The sequence below is a fragment of the Oncorhynchus nerka genome, linkage group LG9b, assembly GCF_034236695.1.
Source record: "Oncorhynchus nerka isolate Pitt River linkage group LG9b, Oner_Uvic_2.0, whole genome shotgun sequence".
Classification (NCBI taxonomy): Eukaryota; Metazoa; Chordata; class Actinopteri; order Salmoniformes; family Salmonidae; genus Oncorhynchus; species Oncorhynchus nerka.
This window is the reverse complement of record NC_088424.1, coordinates 44,493-52,055: the sequence shown is the minus strand read 5'-3', so window position 1 is coordinate 52,055 and position 7,563 is coordinate 44,493. Positions and strand designations below refer to the sequence as shown.

The 7,563-nt window shown below is 41.1% G+C and overlaps 1 pseudogene; it reads left to right on the top strand.

Moving 5' to 3' along the window:
* The first annotated feature begins 2,442 nt into the window (after nucleotides 1-2,442).
* The window catches only part of LOC115114218 (CREB-regulated transcription coactivator 1-like), a 46,964-nt pseudogene continuing 41,843 nt past the window's right edge, over nucleotides 2,443-7,563 (top strand).

The following is a 7,563-nucleotide window of genomic DNA, read 5'->3' as shown; positions in this document are numbered from 1 at the left end:
AAGGGTGTACTCTACATTATTGTTGTATTGTTCACTATTCAAACAACAATTGTTTTAAAGTATAGTTTAATTCACTCATATGAACTAATAAGCAGTGAGATTGTGTGCAATTATGTTTTATGAATCATTGCTATCCAGGAATGCTTATTGAAGTGTGACAACCCAGATCACATTTGACAATAGTTTATTGTCCATAGCCTACACAATTAGATGTCATTTCCACCGGGAAATTATTTCTGCTAACTGATATTCTAGCTGTTACGCCTACTTCCATTTCATATTACACATCTTCATTTCTCTTTTGGAAGGCTACCACATTTGAATAGATTCAAGAAATGTCTGGCAGGTTCTTCAAATGAACCTACGTACACTGAGTGTACAAATGAAGAACAGCTGCTCTTTCCATTACATAGACTAACCAGGTGAAAGCTATGACCCCTTATTGATGTCACTTCATCTATCTACTTCAATCAGTGCAGATGAAGGGGAGGAGACAGGTTAAAGAATATATATATTAGGAAGGTGTTCTTAATGTTTTGTACACTCAGTGTATACTGTGTATTGGCAGAGAGATTACAGTATATACAGTGGATTTTGAAAAATGTTGTTTATCACAAACAGAAAAACCGTATTTCTGAGGGAAGTGAAGTGAAATCTCCATTTTAGTGTTTATATACATGCACATTACCTGCTGATATGGTCAAATGGTACTGGAGAAGCCTTGCAAGGGAAAGACTGTCACAGCAGTTTTCAGAAGCACATTTCTGGTAAGGCTGTGTGAAATGCAAATACAGTATCTTAGCAGGTGTCTGTCATATACAACACCCGAAATGGCAGAAATATCAATCTGGAAGACCAGATTGGTCTCTCGCAAGATTTCTAACAATAGTATCACACCCTGATCTGTTTCAACTGTCTTTGTGCTTGTCTCCACCCCCCTCCAGGTGTTGCCCACCTTCCTCATTATCCCCAGTATTTATACCGGCATTCTCTGTTTGTCTGTTGCCAGTTTGTCTCGTCAGGTCTTACCAGTGTGTTTGCGCGGCGCACTGCGGTCTCAAGTTAGGTTTCCCTGGTTCTGACCATGCTGCATGCCCTGACCCAGAGTATGCCTGCTGTTCTGTACCTGCCTGACTCTGACCCGTTTATGATCCTCTGCCTGTCCTGAGCCTGCCTGCTGTTCTGTACCTTATTGACTCTACCCTGGATTACGGACCTCTGCCTGCCTTTGACCTGACTTTGGCCTGCCCCCTGTTTGGGTCAAAAAACATCTGTGAATCTAGCTGTCTGCATCTGGGTCTTATTCTGAGTTCTGATAAATAGAAGAGGAAAAAAGAAACCTGCACAATACTCTTGATAGTTTCACTGCTCTTTAATAAGCTTTGCATATCGATATGTTTTTGCTTTATCATTATGGGGTATTGTGTGTAGATTGAGTTTAAAAAAAAAATTATTAATACATTTTAGAATAAGGCTGTAACGTAACAAAATGTGGAAAAAGTCCAGGGGTGCGAATACTTTCCTAAGGCACTGAATGTACAGGGAAGCATGCTGTCTCATGCTTTGGAAATGCTTGCAATTTCTGTGTTTATGTAACCAGATAAATGTATCTGAGGAGCAGAATACAGGAATCTACTAAGACATGACATTCTCTCCATTTTAGCTAGCCTTTTCACTGAGGCTCAACTCCAAGGTTTTTTCCAGGGTTTAGTTTGCAATAACAGCATAATCCCACACACCCAGTGCCCTGGAATACAATTTCAATGGTTTCCTTGGTTACTTTACAGCCAATTTATTTCCACTACTCTGAATGGTGGGTGAAACGGCATATTGTTTCATTGTGCTTGGACTGTGCCTGTCGCTCAAAACCTCATCTTTGGCCTTAGTGTCTGTCAAAAAAAAATACCTTTTTGATAGTGTTAGTACTTTCAGCATATTAGTAGTTAATTGTGTGATTTACAGTGGTTTATGCGTTTAATTCCAAGTGAGATTTATATTGCCAGTAAGCGCTCTCCTTTGAGTGGAGACATCTGGCCAGGGGCTAGTTATTAAAGACACAAGGCCTACAATAATTGGAAAGGAACGGACACACACAACCACTTTCATAGGCTCTAGCCTTCATCAGAGGAAAATAAGGGGAACAGGATAGAGTATTGTTATGCCTTGTAGGCTAAGTGGCTACAAAAGGCAAGCAAACAAGAAGAACCCGACAAACACGTTCTTTGGAGCATCTTATTTTTGTTATCCGCATACGTCTGACAAGTGGACCGTTGGTAACATGTTCAGACAAGCAACAATGAGGGTAAAATGTATAACTTAATATCACTTTTTGGTATTTCACCCATCCCTGGTGAAGAAGGTGGGGAATGCAGGCGTTCCAGATGTGCGCGTAACCTACGCCCACGCGCAAGGACGTGTGCATGCAACGTCATTGAAGGGAAAGCGGAGCAGAAGAGCGAAACATGGCGACATCAAACAATCCGCGGAAATTTAGCGAGAAAATCGCTTTACATAATCAGAAGCAGGCAGAGGAGACCGCAGCATTCGAGGAAGTGATGAAAGATTTGAGTATTACCCGAGCAGCGAGGGTAAGCTTGTCTGTTTTTAAAAATGTTTTTACCCATTTGCTGTTATTGCTGGTGAGCTGTCAAATTCAGTAATATTCACGGCGGGCACGTAGCTGGCCAGGGAGGTAAACAATAACAAACAGCCCCCTACGTGCCAGCTAATATTCTTGGCATGAATGGCAACCAGCAGTCTTATTATCGTATTCGTGTAGTTATTCTCAAATGGAGAGGTAGCCCGACTCAAGTCCCTCCGTCTTCAAAAGTTGCACAATATAGCTCCAGTGCAAGGCAATAGCCAACTAATGTGGGGCGTGCACCAAATAACGTTCTATTTGATGTGGCTGTCAAACACGCGTTTGACAGCCACATCAAATAGAACGTTCTTTGGTTTTTCTGATCGCACTCTAGGCGAGGAAGAAGCTTCAGATGAACAGCAATTTCTATGTATAGAAGCATTTTGGAGAGCAGTATGTTCAGTTTAAAGATCACCAAAGACACACAGGCTAATAACCAGGTGGGAAAAGCAGTCGTGCTGTGAAACTGGGCAGACAAGTACAGTAATATGATTGACAGTGGCATATCAAAGATGAGGACAAACCCGCACAGATTATGTTGACGACAAAAACCGCATGCCGCAGGCCTCTAATGCCAGCAACATATTGCGCTCTAGATCAATGTCATTTCAGTGCTTTTGGCAGTACATTTTTCTACAAAATGTATACGAAATAACATTGGTGCATTTGAGAAACGTTGCCAGCAGAACCAGCGCATTTGAAATAGTTTCAAATGGGCGGGTTCTGAGATACTGTAGCAACATTGGCATCGCTCACTGACTGGTTAAATTACTGCATCCTTATTTGGATGGTATTATCCATTGAATACATTGGACAATCATCAGTGTAGTTTTTGGTTTTAATTCACAGAAAATAACACATTTTCTATTGATTTCAATTGTTTAATTCAGTGTTGAGGTGACATCTGTTATTTTTCCTGAAGTGGGTGATTTATTGTGTTAGGCTGGAACCTTTGGAAGTCAAACCTGGGTGCAATTTCAACAAACACATTTGGGAAGAGTAGGTTTCACTATTTGAGGACATGCTCTGGAACTTTGGGGTGTAGTGTAGTTGTGTAGTTCAGACATGAGCAGAATTACTGTTACCACAGTCAGCCATGAAATCCCTAGTTTGAAAGCGATTGTTTTTCTGGAAACGGTGCACCTTTCCCCCTACATGGGACAGCCCCCTAGCAATTCCAGTTCTAGCCAATGAGTTTTAGCCCCTCAGCTAGCAAGATGCACACAAAGCGGGGGGGACGGAAGGCTACTAGCTAAAAAGTATACAAAAGTACTGGAGAATCTCTTTTAAAATATTGCTTTTGGCCCTATAGTATTAGTGATGGGGGACGAAGTCGATACAGCTACATATCGGGATATTATTTTGGACAATATATTGTATCGTATCATTTTGGCAATAACGCAATATTATTTTTGTGCTTAGTGGCCTGTATACCTGCACTTTTTTACAACATTTTTGTTTCCATGACTGATTAAAAAAAAACTCTTGACACTGCAGCATACGTATGGCGATCAATATAGGTTTGGAACATCGAATCGCAATAAAATAACAGTATCCAATCGCAATAAATATACAATCGTGAGAATCGTAATACATATCGTATTGACACCTAAAGTATCGTGATAATATCGTATCATGAGGTCCCAGGCAATTCCCAGCCCTAGTTATAGTATGAGGCTATAAACATAATACTTACTTTGTAACATATATTATGCATTCATTAATAGGAAGGGCAAGTCTAATACTCAGTATTTGATAATAACTTTTGACAGTGCATTAGGCAGCGAGCCTACAAGTTCACTCAAGTAGGCACATTTACCCTATTGACTAGATTCATATGTGGTTGGATTTGTGAAACACTGATCCCAAAATGCATGTAATCTTCTGTCAACAAAATAACAAGATGTATTCAAACTTGACTCACTATTGGGAGATTACTGTATTTTCAAAACACTCTGGAGAAATAGGCTTTAGAGATTGTTATTAAATGATTTCCCTGCTTTAATCAATAGTGCATGTTCGTGACAGACATGAACAGTTTGGGTACTGTCTGCGTATAGGATTAAACATCTTTGATTACCAGCTTTTCTAAACAAAATATCAAAATGACTGTCTCGTGATATTACTCAGTATCTCTAGTACATAAGAGAAATTTCTGAAATGTAAACTCAGCAAAAAAAAGAAATGGCCCTTTTTCAGGACCCTGTCTTTTCAACTAAAATCCTTAAAAATCCAAATAACGTCACAGATCTTCATTATAAAGGGTTTAAACACTGTTTCCCATGCTTGTTCAATGAACCATAAACGATTAATGAACATGCACCTGTGGAATGGTCATTAATATACTAACAGTTTACAGACGATAGGCAATTAAGGTCACAGTTATGAAACCTTAGGTCACTAAAGAGGCCTTTCTACTGACTCTGAAAAACACCAAAAGAAAGATGCCCAGGGTCCTTGCTCATCTGCGTGAACGTGCCTTAGGCATGCTGCAAGGAGGCATGGGGATTGCTGATGTGGCCAGGGCAATAAATTGCAATGTCCGTACTGTGAGATGCCTAAGACAGCGCTACAGGGAGACAGGACGGACAGCTGATCATCCTTGCAGTGGCAGACCACATGTAACAACACCTGCACCGGATCGGTACATCCGAACATCACACCTGCGGGACAGGTACAGGATGGCAACAACAACTGCCCGAGTTACACCAGGAACGCACAATCCCTTCATCAGTGCTCAGACCGTCCGCAATAGGCTGAGAGAGGCAGGACTGAGGGCCTGTAGGCCTGTTGTAAGGAAGGTCCTCCCAAGACATCACTGGCAACAATGTCGCCTATGGGCACAAACCCACCGTCGCTGGACCAGACAGGACTGGCAAAAAGTGCTCTTCACTGACGAGTTGCGGTTTTGTCTCACCAGGGATGATGGTCGGATTTGCGTTTATCGTCGAAGGAATGAGCGTTACACCGAGGTCTGTACTCTGGAGCGGGATCGATTTGGAGGTGGAGGGTCAGTCATGGTCTGTGGCAGTATGTCACAGCATCATCGGACTGAGCTTGTTGTCATTGCAGGGAAGACACCCTCCTCCCTCATGTGGTACTCTTCCTGCAGGCTCATCCTGACATGACCCTCCAGCATGACAATGCCACCAGCCATACTGCTCGTTCTGTGCGTGACTTCCTGCAAGACAGGCATGTCAGTGTTCTGCCATGGCCAGCGAAGAGCCGGGATCTCAATCCCATTGAGCATGTCTGGGACCTGTTGGATCAGAGGGAGAGGGCTAGGGCCATTCCCCCCAGAAATATCTGGGAACTTGCAGGTGCCTTGGTGGAAGAGTGGGGTAACATCTCACAGCAAGAACGGGCAAATCTGGTGCAGTCCATGAGGAGGAGATGCACTGCATTTCGCTACACTCGCATTATCTGCTAACTGTGTATGTGACCAATAAAATGTGATTTGATTTGAGATCAACTATTTGCATACTCATAGCAGATGAACTGTTGAACCTATAAGGGTGTGACCTTGAGTTTTTGTAAGGATGGAAAGACATTCATATAGGTGATAGTTATCCCAGCTAGGCCTATATGTGGTGCCATTCAATGTCAAGATGAGGCGGTGTAGCAAGATTGTAAATAAAGAAAACATCATTTAATCATGGGTGATCTGTAATTGCTGAAAAATGTATTTTCTCTATGAAGTTTATTAGGTAAATTGAGGTTAAAGGTGAGTAAATGTCGTTTTCACACAACAATAGGTGATTGCTTAGGCCAGACAAGTCTTATCCCCTTGTTTCTAACTGAGATGGATGGAGTGATTTGTAATCTATAGAATCAATGTTACAAGGATTTTTTTTTTTTCATCAGTCAGAATTTTTGTGCTCTCTGTCACCCTCATTTTGATTTTGAATTATTGTTGAATATTTCATACCGAACATTATCTGATGCCATGTTTGCTCTTTGTTTTGTTTTGTCACTCCTTATACAGTTACAGTTACAGAAGACCCAGTATTTACAGCTGGGACAAAACCGTGGGCAGTACTATGGCGGATCATTGCCAAATGTCAATCAGATTGGAAATGGCACCATTGACATGCCTTTTCAGGTAATGTGTGTTTGTCGGACTCAAAGTATTCATACCCCGTGACGTATTCCACAATTTGTTGTGTTATAGCCTGAATTCAAAATGGATGACATTTTTCTTCTCTCACCTACACAATACCCCATATAAATGTTAACAAATGTATTTAAAATGAATTAAAGAAATATGTAATTTGCATAAGTATTCACACCACTAAGTCAATACTTTGTAGAAGCACCTTTGACAGTGATTACAGCTGTGAGTATTTGTAACTCGGCCACTCAAGAACATTCACTGTCTTCTTGGTAAGCAGCTCCAGTGTAGAGTTGGCCTTGTGTTGTAGGTTATTGTTCTGCTGAAAGGTGAATTATAGTCTCCCATTGTCTGGTGGAAAGCAGACTGAACCAGAATTTCCTGAAGGATTTAGCCTGTGCTTAGCTCCATTCCGTTTATTTTTTATCCTGAATAACTCCCCAGTCCTTAACGATTACAAGCATACCCATAACATGATGCAGCCAATATGCTTCAAAATATGGAGAGTGGTAACTCAGTTATGTGTTATATTGGATTTGTCCCAAAAATAACACTTTGTATTCATGACAAAAAGAGAATTGTTTGCAACACTTTATTTCAGTATTACTTTCGTGCCTCTTTGCAAACATATTCTGTACATGCTTCCTTCTTTTCAATTTGTCAATTAGGTTACTATTGTGGAGTAACTAAATAGTTGTCGATCCATTCTCAGTTCTCCTATCACAGCTATTAAACTGTAACTGTTTTAAAGTCACCATTGGCCTCATGGTGAAATCCCTCATGGTTTCTTTCCTCTCTGGAAACTGAGTAG